At 39.4% G+C, this 13770-nt stretch overlaps 1 protein-coding gene across 19 annotated transcripts in view; it reads left to right on the top strand.

Annotated features, from left to right (window-relative positions):
* The window catches only part of BAZ2B (bromodomain adjacent to zinc finger domain 2B), a 241997-nt gene that overhangs the window by 156275 nt on the left and 71952 nt on the right, over positions 1-13770 (top strand). The window lies entirely within an intron of this gene.

Raw genomic sequence — 13770 nt, 5'->3', positions numbered from 1 at the left:
AGCTTTCTGCATACAGCTTTATTACGTAATAAGCTCCTAAGCTCCATCTAGTGGTGACTACAGGTAGTCTGCATGTTATCTTTTAAATCTATGTTTATGCAGGAAATTTAGAGCTCTCTATCAAACAAAGCTCCAACCGCTATAAAGATATATTGAGAAATGAATCAGTATAGAATTGTAAACCTGTTTAGATAAAAAGGAAACGGTGTTAAAGGGTGTGCATTTACTTTTCCAAGGTACGTTTTTAGCTGGGCCCTATTGTCTGCGAATGGAGAAGTCGCCTTAGTTACCAGGCCCAATAACAGCTCCTTGGCTCCATATTGATCGATACTGCCGAGCAATCGCCCAACTGTTCAGTCCAGTCCTGTTAAATCCTAAAACCTTTCTTTAATGAAATAATGACAATGTATTAGCCTAGATAATGAGCGCTGACTGTGTTTCTATTTGGTACTTCTGTATGGTTTTATATATCTCATCTATCACACAATGCTGTCTAATCATTTATTTACCTCTATTTATGTATATTTCTGTGCGTGCGCTGCCTGTTCACAGTGACATTTCAGAAGGGAATAAGTCTCATCAACGTTACAGGAAAAACAGTATTTAAAATGTCAGCTCTCTGCTAGAACATTAATCATGAGCTTAATATACCTATTGAGAACTAAACTCTGCCCACAGGAATGTGTTTCATCGGGGATTATGGAGTATTTCAATAGTTACATTTAAATAAAGACGTTTTTTAAATAGAACGCCTGGAATGGATAAGTGAAATGCATTAAACATTACCTTGTTTAAGAAAATTTCCTAAAGTGTTTAAAGAGAAAGCATGGTTTTCTATGTATATTTCATATGTTGGAGTACTCTCACATTAACGAGCCTTAAAGCGTACCTAACCTTTCAGGTGACTTTTCAATAAGCTGTCATTTGTGTGTACATGAGGCATTACACTCGTTCTGACCATTGTATGACCTGTATTCTGCATTTTTTAACAGTTTTCCCCTCTGCAGGCTCTATCTCTAATTCTCCGTTGTCTCTGAGCTAGTGGGTGGAACCTAAAGGCTATCACATCTTCTATACACAGCACACACAGAAGAGGAGACTCCTGCTCTCCTATCTCTATCTATCACATATATATATAGAAGCTGAGGCAGCATGGAGGACATTACATAGCAGTACTGAGCAGCGCAGCTGAGAATCCAGCAGTGGGATGGGCTATAACTTACCAGAAAGCTGCTGCAGCTTCTGTCCGTGTCTCTGTTTCTCACTCTGCTCCTGCTTCCCTTTCCATAGACTTGTATTGGCAGCGTGTCTGTATCTCTTTCTCTTCTTGCTTTCTCCACCTGCTTCCACCTCCATAGACTTGTATTGGCAGCTTGTCTATTTATATTTCTCTTCCTACTTCCTCTTCCTGCTCCCACCTCCATAGACTTGTATGGGCAGCTTGTCTGTGTTTCTTTCTCTTCCTGTTTCTTCCTCCCTATCCCACATCCTTAGACTTGTATGGGTAGCTTGTTTGTGTCTCTTTCTCTTCCTTCTTCCACCTCCATATAGTACAGGGCCTGAGGGAAAAAATCCCTGTGTCATGCTTTGCGCCCATAGGCATAACGCAGTGAATCACTTTTTCTATAAGCGTTTATTTTATGATTGTCATTTCCCTTGGTGAAGCTATATATTCAAGAATATGGAGAGCTCTAAAAATTTACGACAGATCAAAGATCACCTTACTTTTCACTTTTTTAGACCAACATTGTTGCATATTATTATTATTATCATCATCATCGTATAATGGTTTTATGTTTGTGCACTTGTGTGTACATATATTAGCATGTTGGTCATTATAGTAGATGAAAGGACCCCTACATCTTAAAAATGACTCTGCAACCAGGTGGCCCTAAATAAAATCTACCTCTGAGCAACTGATCTCAAAATTGTATTCTGTATGGTTTTCGGTTCTGTATTTTTAGTTTTTGTTCTATCATTGTGCTGCTTATATTACCATAAAAGCCGTTTATTTAATCTCAAAGGACATTTTCAGAGACAGAAGTACTATATTAACATCTTGGCGTTTTATTGACGTGTCATTAAACTACTCCAGCATTAAACGGCAACGTACGTAGAACTAATTTAGGAAAAACAAACATACTTTCGGCACCCTCTTAACTGTTTTAATGTGCAAGTGCATTTGCACAACACTGAGCACTGTGGTTTTTTATACCGTTGCGAAAGGAACATGTAAGCAATTCTGCCTGCTGTTTTTTTACTTTTATTTTTACCTTCTATTAAAAGAAACATGTTAGCAGCTTAGGAAAAAAAAGATCCTGAGTTTTTTACTGACATGTGCAAAGTGCTTACCGATGTCAGCAGAAGTCCTTAATGGAAATGGCCATTAATATATATTCTCCCTGTACAGGAAGAACCGCATAAATTCACTTAGTGTCACTGAAGAAGCAAGCTTTCCGTCACAATATATATATATATATATATATATATATATATATATATATATATATTCCTGTTACTGTCGATTCAGGGAAACAAAGGATTTTTTTTACAATTGTGACATTAAACGTTACAATAAATTTTAAAAAGGGAAAAATTGACCTATATAATAATCTGTGATACGTTTTGCAAGTTCCGGAAACTGTCTCATATAAAATCTGGCATAAATTCTACTAGTCCTCTTTGGAAAAGAAAAGGTTAATGGGTGGAGTTACCTAAAAGGGGTGGAATTCAGATTGTTTGATTGTGGGTATATGCTACAGCATTCTGTCTCCTGCTGCACACAAAGCAGACGAACCCCCGCCCAGTTTTGAAACATTATTTTAATTGCACTAGCAATGGGGGAAAAATAGATGCCTCCTAGGACACATAAAAATACTTTTTTTGTGTTTTTGTCTCTTTTTGTAACTACCAAATTGAGTAGAACAGGATAAAAGAAAATGAAGAATCATGTTAATGAGGTATTCCCGTCTTATAAAGGGATAGAATAACACTAGGATATTCTATCACTATGATCGGTGGCGGTCCGACCTCTGGACCCCACCAGTCCTGAGAATGAAGGGGTTGCAGTTCTGATTTAGCACTGCGTACACTTCTACCTTTTCCTTGCACATCACTTCACTTCACTTGAATAGGGCCTGCTGTAGTGCCCTGCAAAGTGGATGGCCAAGGCGCCGCTATTCAGGGAAACACAATGAAGGGGCTGCAACGTTGTGACTCCTTCATTCTCAGGATCGTTGGGGGTTCCAGAGGTCGTACCTCCACCGATCATAAAGTGATAGCATGTCTAGCGGTGTGCCATTACTTAAAAGATTGAATTATTCCTTTACGTTTTGAGGGTAATTTTTGTTTTCTTGGGGGTTTTTTTTTCAGTGTCGCTTTAAGATTATTCAGAATTCAATAGAAAATGAAGGCTCAATACTGGCTTTGTGGCTTTCAATGTACTTGTCTGAAAAGAATGCGGTCTCTAGGTACATTACAACTATCAGAGATAACACACAGGCAGACATTATCAAGGGTCCTTCAGGAGACCAAAACATTCAAAACATCTCTAAATCACCAGAGTATTTGTACAGAACAAAATGAGCGGTGTGAAGGCATGCCTGGTGTCAGCCGAAGAACAGATGTAACCTGCAAATGATGAGTTTTTAATGATATATTTATATGGAGTTATTTAAAGATTATAGCTGACATCCAGTACAAAATAAATTTGCAGACTTCCTTAGAGGGGTTCTCTAGGAATATATAACTGAGCTCTAGATTTTGGTACACAAGATAACTGGTTGCAGGGATGGGTATTCTTAAGTGTAGATTCATCTTTGGTTCACCTACAGATAAACCGTGTTTATACGGAACGATTTATCACATATAAAAGTATCTAAAGTGAATAAGCAGTACGAGCTGCCCCCTGTAAAGTGCAGTTGGTATAGAGTAAGCATGCAGGTGGTGCCCCCTTGACTGCTTATCTTCTCGGAATAAATCTTGCCTCTAGTAATGCTTCTTGGAGTCTGAATACACGGTGTGCTATGGACGTACTGTCACAAACTTGTGGTATGCTGAAGTTACTGTAACAGTCCAGACAGACACAAGGTGTAGCAGAGGCTTTGGCACGGTAGATGACAGCAGACATGGCGGAAGACACGGAATGTGGCAGATGACAACATGACTCCAACACTAGATATAACTCGGGATCAAGCACAGTTACGGGATACAGGATACAGGTAGTAGGATACAGGAACACTGGGAGCAGGATAACAACTAAGGGACCATTTGCAAGACTAACATGGGAATACAACAACAATGCTCAGTAGTAGTGGAAGGGCGGAGCCCTTTTTATAGTCCAGGATGATTTGGGGATTGGTTAGGGAACATTTAGTATGCGCGCGCTGGCCCTTTAAGGCCGGGGACGAGCGCCCGTGCAACTTAGTAAACCGTTCAGAGCAGGACAGCCGCGCGAGCGGTCATCGCCGAGGAGGGAGATGCTGGCAAGAAGCCAGGAGTCTGCAGTCGCGACCGTCCGAAGGTGAGGGACGGCAGCGGTCCGTGACCACAGCCGTTACACGTACTGTGGATATGTGTTGCATAGACATACTCTCAAGACTCAGATTGGGACCTCGAGAAACGACTGTGGGCACATGCTGCCAGACAGGAAGAGCACCACATGTGGTTGTTGCCACTAGCAATGGGTCGTAAGCACAAAATCTGGAGGACAACATGTTTCATTGAACAGAAAAATGCTATTAAATGTGTTTGGCCATACAGAATTAGGCTTCATGAACACGGCCGTATTATGGCTCAGTTTTGTACTGAGCTGTAATAGGGTTCCTATTAAATGTATCTCCGTATGCCTCCGATTTCATAAGGTTTTTGTGGCATTCTCCATCAGATGCTGAGCTTTTCTCCCTTATCGTTGGGAAGATCCATACATCGGCAACCGACTGGGCATTGTACGGCGGCACACGGAGTCTGTCGTGTACACAAGTCCTTAGATTTAGGCCTCAGACTCACAGCAGATCCATGTGTATATCCCTGCAGCTCGGTGGCACAGAACTGTAAGCACTCCGTTTTCTGCCATATGGTGCCTCCGTACGGAGATATTTTCCCGCAGAAGTGATGTTCTAGAAGAGAATACTTCCATATCGTGTCTGATAGAATATGGCATGTTTTTCTTTCTGTCCGACAGAATGAAATCAGAGGCATAAGAAGGTACAGTGAAGACCCCATATAGTGCTTGAAGGTCTAAAATAGCCATAATACGCCTGTGTACACAAGCCCTCAATTTGATTATTGTTGTTGTTAAAAAAAAAAAATACATACAAATGGGAATTCTTGTGGGTATGATTATATATTTCATTGCTTTTGTACACATTGGCTGATAGTCTTTTCTCCCACAATGACCACCCCCAATATAAAGATATTTACTGCCACTTTAACCTGCAGTCGGTTCCTACTCCGTGCATGTTATCAGTTCTTTGTAGAAGTCATTCTGCATACAGTTCTGCTTTGTGTAACATTGACATTTCGGACTAGTAATGAGTGATTGCTTTGTGATCTAAAGCTGATTTCCTCAGCTGGATTCGGAGATAAACCTGATATGTCTTTTCTGGTACACATCTTGGCTCACTGTAGCGTATTCATCTTTACACCAACAAATAATTTATGAGTTTACAAAGAAGAGATTCTTTCATGCAATGCAGCCAAAGTGACCTCGAATTCTTATTCTTGTATACCATATAATGGTCCTACATTTTCCATGTAGTGTTTTTAGCAGATGCAGTCACCTTTAAAGTAACATGGTATTTGTATCCTCTGTTGAAAATTGATGTTTTCCTTTTACTTTAGCTCCTTCAAGTGACTGCATATCGACTAATTAAGTATACGCGTATGACTAATGATGCCATTTAAATTCTATACACATAAAGATCAAAGCAAACCGGCAACTTATTTGTGACAAATTGTGATAGAACGGGGGAAATTTTGTAAAATACGACACAACGTGTAAATTCATTCATTTTGAGGAATGAGATATAGATGATATCTGCCTGAGCGAAGAACCCGAGTGTTTACAGGGCTTTAAAGGGAATGTATCGCTTATATATTTTTTTTCATAATTAAAACCAGATAGTGAAACATAATCTTTTTTTTCTGATCTATTTTTATTTTTTGATTGTAGATTTTTTTTAATTCTATTTTCTGTACATGATTATGGGAGCAGCCATCTTGCTGAGCTGCTGTTAACAGCATTTAGAGATCTGCTTTATAGCAGAAACATTAATAATAGGAACCTGTGAACAGGGGGGAACCCATTGACATCTATGGGAATTTTCTAGGCATGCTTTGTGACCTGTGCAGAGGTCATTGTGCAGTGAGGTGGAGGACGGGAGCTGTATCCATCACCTATTGTCAATGGTGGTTCCGGTGTTATCTATATATAGGAGTTACTTGTCAGTGTAATCCTGCCTGTGATGATAATAAAGGTGACTGCTGAAAAGTGATCTCTACAGAACAGGATGGGTCAGTCTATTATAAATGGTGGATCCTGTGTTATTTATATAGAGGTGTTACCTGTCATTGTAATTCTGCCTGTGATGATAATGAGATGACTGCTGAGAAGAGATCTCTACAGAACAGGAAAGATCAGTCTATTATGATTGGTGGATCCTGTGTTATCTATATATAGGTGTTACAAGTCAGTGTAATCCTGCCTGTGATGATAATGAGATGACTGCTGAGAAGTGATCTCTACAGAACAGGAAAGATCAGTCGATTATGAATGGTGGATCCTGTGTTATCTATATAGAGGTGTTACCTGCCATTTTAATCCTACTTGTGATGATAATGAGATGACTATTGAGAAGTGATCTCTACAGAACAGGAAAGATCAGTCTATTATGAATGGTCGATGCTGTGTTATCTATATAAAGGTGCTACCTGCCATTTTAATCCTACCTGTGATGATAATGATATGACTGCTGAGAAGTGATCTCTACAGAACATGATGGGTCAGTCTATTATGAGGCTCAGCGGCCAATATGAAATCTGCAAGATTTAAAGATTTTTTTTTAATAAAGATAAAAGAGAAAAAAAAAACACCCAAACTTCTTTAAAAAAAAATGTCTAACATAAAAACTTCATTTAAACAATAGGTTATTTTCTCATGACACATTTCCTTTTACAAACGTGTGTGTGTGTGTGTGTGTGTGTGTGTGTATACAATGGAGCGATCTAATTTAATGATACAGCGTTGCTTCAGAAGAAGTTAAGTTTTACATGATACTCATTGGAATCAATAAGCTGTCTTTATAATACACAGACTTGCTGGGTTCTCCAGAGAGGCACTTTTTGTAGCCATTTCTCGGATTGGCTAACAGATGAATGAGTGGAACCTCTCAATAAATTCTGAAATCCCTAATAGAGTATTTAGGCTTTCTAAACCAAACAACACCTTTAAATGTAGGGTGGATGATTATATTGGACTCAACCTATTCATATTGTTTTCTTAATGGGACACCTCACAACAGGATTCCCCTATAAGCCTATAGTAACGTTTTATCGACCTCTGGCGTTTGATTGCGAGTGGTGAACTTAGGGGAAGATACACCTCAATTCATTGTCCATTATGACTATGCTGTCACATAAACCAGCAGACAAAGCAAGTAAAATACACATAAATTAAAGTCATGGCTAGAGCCTGAAAGGTTCTCCAGGTCCTCTCAAAATTTAACGAATCCCAGTAGGCAGGGGGAGGAAAGGGGTAAGAGTAGTCATATTTGTTTCTCACTAGTCACATCTCTGATGGATTTCTGGACCGCTAGGCACAGCTGCTGGTACTGGACTTGTCTCAGGAAATGCAAAAGTTCAGTGTGTGGTCCTCTGTAATATTGATTTGCACGATCTTGTATCATAGTTCATGTCATAGACTGTGCCGTAAAGCGTACCTAACTTTTCAGGTGACTTTTCAGAGTAAGCTGTCGTGTGTGTACATGAGGAATAACACTATTTCTGGCCATTATATGACTTGTATGTGGCATTCTGTGGCAGTTTTCCCTTCTGCAGACAATATCTCTAATTCTCAGTTGTCTCAAAGCTAGTGGGTGGCACCTAATGGCTATCATGTCTTCTATATACTGCACACATAGAAGAGGAGAATCCTGCTCTCCTATCGCTATATATATATATATATATATATATATATATATATATATATATATAGGAGCTGCAGCAGCATGGAGAAGATTATACAGCAGTAATGAGAAGTGTAGCTGAGAATCTAGCACTAGGGTGATATAGAAATCTTACTAGTAGCTGCAGCAGTGTCTCTGTGTGTTTCTCTCTGCTCCTGTTTCCTCTCCCTACTCATCAGCCCTCCATAGACTTACACGCTGCATAACTTTCTCTCTGTTCCATCCTCCTGCTCCCCCCTCCCCTCTCTATAGAAAGTTATAGCAGCACAGTGAAATGACAGACCCCTACCTTCCGCGGTCCGTCTCCTCTGCCCTGTAACTAGGGATGGCCAATGCTTAACAACAAGGGTTGGGCAGCAGATTACAGGAAAGGAGACACCTAGTGGCAGTAACTTCACACAGGACTTGCATAGATAGAACACTACATTTTAACAGAAAGTAAATGGCAAAGTTGTTTTATATCAGGTATACTATTATATAAGCATAAGTTGTTTGAAAAGTTTGTGTCTATTTAAAGTAAGGTCTGTACATAATTTTTTTTTACATCTTTTATTTTGCGATTTTGTTCTAAAATAAATTATTCAATTAAAGTGAAGTGAGGAATGGAGGAGTAATTTTCATTATTCGAGTCTGGCTGCGGTAACCGAATGCCTCAGCAGGTCATATTTTGTGTATTTGGACCAATCCAACTCACAGGTATAATTTCAAGGAATAACTATGGATTTCTGCAAGTTCCAACCATATTCATGGAATTGATTTTCAGTTGCAGAAATTTCTGCAACAGAATCTGCGGCATGTGACTGCTCCCTTATTCCTCTTACATAATAACCTTACACTTATGTGATACATGTGTGTTATAGTTTTGTTATTTTGTATACCCAATATGTACTGTATGCCCAATCCTCTCGGATTATGACATGATATCATGCATTATATAGGTTGGTCATATTCAACAGTCTGCGGATATTCCGTAATGGTGAATAAGCCTCAGGCCTTCATTATAGTCACTTTACCTGTTTTACTTTTGTGTATAGGATACCGTACAATTTGCCATACTTAAACAAGCACAGACTTTAATATTGTGGCAATGGAATTAGGAAGCTGTTTATTCATCTATGTGAGGAAGTGCTCTGGGTGTGTACATGACCCCACCTCTGTGAGAATAATACAGCATATAATAGCTCGGCTTATAACAAAGTTCTGTATTTGACGTGAAACTGGGAAGTTACACAACAAGGTTTGCTTTCATTCTTAACCTGTGCACAGCTTCATATATCAGATATAAAACTGAATGACCGAAGTTATACATTTTATGTACCGTATCTAAAGCTGTCATGTGTTTGTTATATGTCACTTATATAATTAGATGTTTTGTATGTTGTTGTATCTAGTATTGATCAGCAGAGAATTTGTCCTCGCATATATACATATATACTTGTCCCTGGATTCTGCAATTTCGAGCCCGGTTCTAAAAACAAATAAATATTTATGTGTCATATGAGAAGAAACTTGTAAGGCGGCCAAGCTCTCTTTTTATTCTCCATAATGGGGCAAATTTTTACAAAAATACGAGGTATATAAAGTAAATTATTAAAACACATGAGATAACAAATGCAATATAATGACTAATGTGCATTACATAGAAAGGCCATTCGTTTTAATAAGCATTCAAACACAGTTCCTAATTTCCCCATCGGTGGAGCTGCAGGGGAATTGAACACTTGCTGCCGATCTCCTCTACAGATTACAGTTGATCACTGATGGTCCCTGCAGTGAGACGCCCTGTTATCCCCTTAATATCAAGAGACCCTTCTAATAAAAAGTGACTGTCCAACGCATACAACCCTTTTTTTAGGAATTTTTACAAGACTAAAACATTGATGGCCTACCCTTAAGATAGGACATCAATATTTGATCTTGGAGATCCGACCCCCAGGATCTTTGCTGATCAGTACAATGAAGAGGCTATGGCGCCTCTTTATATTTTATTCATGAAAAATCACTTTTATTACAGAAACAGTATAACTGAACCTAAAAGCCATATGACCAAGGTGTCTTCAAATAGCCAGACATCTGTTCAGACAATATGATGGATTAGAAATGGATTAGGACGATGCCCATAACTCAGATTAAAAAGTCTGTCTGAGATTCGTGTTTTCTTTTCCTTTTTTTTTTTTTGTTAAAAAATGAACGGATCCAAGCAGGATAAAGAAGGAAAGGAACCATATCTTTACTGGGATTCAATTCTATTCTTGGCAAAAAAAATGTTGTTTTTTTTTAAGGGAATATGGACCTCAGATGCGACCGTGTAACGAAACCCAGGAAGACAAAATCACCTAAAAGAATGGCTATAATTGGTGCAATTTAAAAATTCTCTCACAATCAAACATAAGAAATTGTCATGATGAATAATGTTATAACTTTTTTATGTCAAATTTGGAAATGTTATGTAGATATTATTAAGTATTCTATTAGAATATTATCGACAGCCTCAGACTTGTCTTAAACTTAAGTGCATCTTATGTGTGTTGTGAAGTGCGTTAAAGGATGTGTTTGAGTCAAGGACTACAAGAACTGAGGTGTAACTTAAATAAGGAGTAAGGTTAATTAATAGAAGCTCAAGCACCGCTTAGAAAATCAGAAACAAAATTTTAAAGATTACTTTTAGTTAAAAAAAAAAAAGTGCTTGGATTGTTATGTTAAAAGATTTATTTACAGACTGCGATTACTATTGTTGAAGGCTGTGTTCACATCACCGTTGAGAGGTTCCGTCTGAGGTTTCCGTCGGGTTAACCCCTCAGCGGAAAGCAAACGGAAACCTCAGCTTCCGTTTCCCTCACCATTGAACTCAATGGGGATGGAAACGAGCTAATGGTTTACGTCTGTCACCGTTGTGACAGGGTCCAGTCGTTTTGACGGAATCAATAGCGCAGTCGACTACGCTATTGGTTCCGTCAAGAACAACGAAACCCTGTCACAACTGTGACAGATGGAAACCATTAGCTAGGTTTCCGTCACCATTTATATCAATGGTGAGGGAAACAGAAGCTGAGGTTTCCGTTTGCTTTCCGCTGAGGGGTTAACCCGACGGAAACCTCCAACAGAAGGGCAACGGTGATATGAACAGGCCCTAATAATTGTATTAATAACCTGTATGTGTAATGTCTAATGTAAAATCTGTATAAATATATACCTTTGAAAAGCCATTTTGGAGAAACCGTTGCCCCTAAACTCATGGAGGGTCACTGGTACTCTGTGCTGGCCAGTTGGGATCCCCCTTTTGTTGCATTTGGGTACTATGGGAAATTATTTTACCCACCGTCAATCTTTTGTTTGGATGCACCTGCCAACACACACCTGTGGAGGGAAATGCAATTGACGTATGGCTGACACCAGGGGTGGACACAAACAGCAGAGGGCCCCTGTGCAAGGGCAGTATATGGGCCACTTGCTCCCCAACAGCTCATTAACATACACTAGCCTTTAACAATCTACCAGTAATTGCAAGCATTGATATTCATTAGCTCCTTACATGCAATTGTATAGGCAGTAGGACTCTTCTTTTAAGGCTTTATTTACCCGGTAGACCATAGGTTGCACCTATGGTAAGTCTGCCCTTGACTGACACATTTATTGGTGTAGATAAAAGTGCATCATGAACATAACAGCCAAAAGTTGTTACAGCGTAGAAACCTTACAGCAACTTTTTTCACAGTGTTCAGTATGACAAGACATACAAGTGCTATGCAATTACCATGTAATTACCACCACAGATCACTCCATAATCATACATGTTTAGCTCAGCTATGGAATTAGCAAGTAAACTCCAACCTGTCCATTGTATTTTCTTCCCTGGAAAGAGACACCACCGGAAGCCTGAAATTCTTATAAACGGTAGATTCTTCAGAAGACCAGAGATGCCCGATCCACGAGCACACGCGAGAACTTTACCTCACGCAGTACTCTCCCTTGACTGAATGGGGCAGCATTTTGCCATATACAGTCCACCCCTGCACTTTCCCATCTCCAATTTGGGTGGGGCGCCATTTCACTTTTTACCTCCGGCAGCAAAAGGGCTAGACAACTGCACAATTTGTCTTCCTGGGTTTCTATGAGAGATCACAAAAAAACTCCGCTCTGCTACCACTGTGGCTATTTTTTTTTCTCTGTGTAATAATACAGTCATTGACATTTTATCATGTCCTACATATCACCCTATAGATGCTCTTCAGTAATATTTTAGATTATCAAAAAAACACTTTGCTGTTCTGACCCTGCACTTTCCAGTTTTTGGGGGCTTTTGATTATGGACGCAGAATTCTCATTGTTTAAGTATTGCTGTTTTGCATGTTTTCTGGGATTATATTTTGTATAAGAAATCCACTCACTTTATTAAATCTGAAAACGATTCAGCAGCCGCTGTTTCAGGTTTTGCAGTGTAGCATCTCGTTGAAACCATATTTGTGCCGCGCTCTCTTATTGTTCCATTTCCTGGGGATGTTTTATCTATTTTGCAAACTCTAAATTATAGCAAGAGAGAGCTTTACAGGAATACGGCTAAGATGAAAGCTAATTGCTATGAAAGTTAAGTAGGTATTTTCCTTTGTCACCATAAATGTATAACTAGCATTATCTGCAATGCTCTGTAACGTGGGCAGATGGACAGAAGTATTAAGAGTCCATGGTATAATTAGTGTTGTTGTTTTGTAAGGATTCAGCCTATGCAAAGACCTCTGTCTAGACATGCCGTAAAAGCTGCCGTGAAATTAACAGAAGAGGACAAGTAAAAAAAGGAAAGAAAATAGATTTTCTTCAGCCCTTTCTGAGCTGTCACATAGTAGGTGGGGGCCCTGTAACAGATTTTGCTTTGGGGCCCAAGAGCTTTAAGTTTTGCCTGGGGTAACAGATTTGGGGTAATAGCTATTATTGTAGACCCTATTGGGGGAGGTGCTGTACTAACTTTGTCTGGTCTATACCGATCATATCAAGTGTTACTCCTTTTTGTTCAATTCAGCCGATTTATCTCTGAGCTTCAGGCGTGAGCACATCCCACCGCGCAGGAGCATGGAAGAAACTAGGAAAAGGCTATTCCTGCTCTGTTAAGGCGGATCTGATGCTGATACTTATAGGGGTGCTGTGTCTGGCACTTATAGGGTTAATGTGGCTGATGTTTATGGGGTTAGTGTGGCTGGCACTTATGTGGATATAGTTGATAGCCTTTCTGGACACAGCGGCTGAATATTATAGTGTTCTGGCTGGTATTTATGGAAACATCTTGGTTAACGCTTCTAGGCACTATGGCTGGCACAAGGAGGGCACTTCCAGTCTCTAATCTGACTACTGTGGTAGCCTTTATAATGGGGCACAGTGGAGGGCACTGGCTGTCTTGTTGGAGCACTGTGACTGTCACTGTTGTGGTAGTACTGTTGCTTGGTCTCTAAAAGGGAAAATCTGTATGTTTGTATAGTGTGTGTGTGTGAATATCATATACATCTGCATTGTTATGCAATATAATGCAAATTTATATGCTATTCAGTGAAAAGTTGGGTGACTGACACTAATGGCATCTATTCATGGAAATGTAAGA

The sequence above is a fragment of the Rhinoderma darwinii genome, chromosome 6, assembly GCF_050947455.1.
Source record: "Rhinoderma darwinii isolate aRhiDar2 chromosome 6, aRhiDar2.hap1, whole genome shotgun sequence".
Classification (NCBI taxonomy): Eukaryota; Metazoa; Chordata; class Amphibia; order Anura; family Rhinodermatidae; genus Rhinoderma; species Rhinoderma darwinii.
Note: the sequence above shows the minus strand (reverse complement) of the source record. Positions and strands in the feature narration are given on the sequence as shown.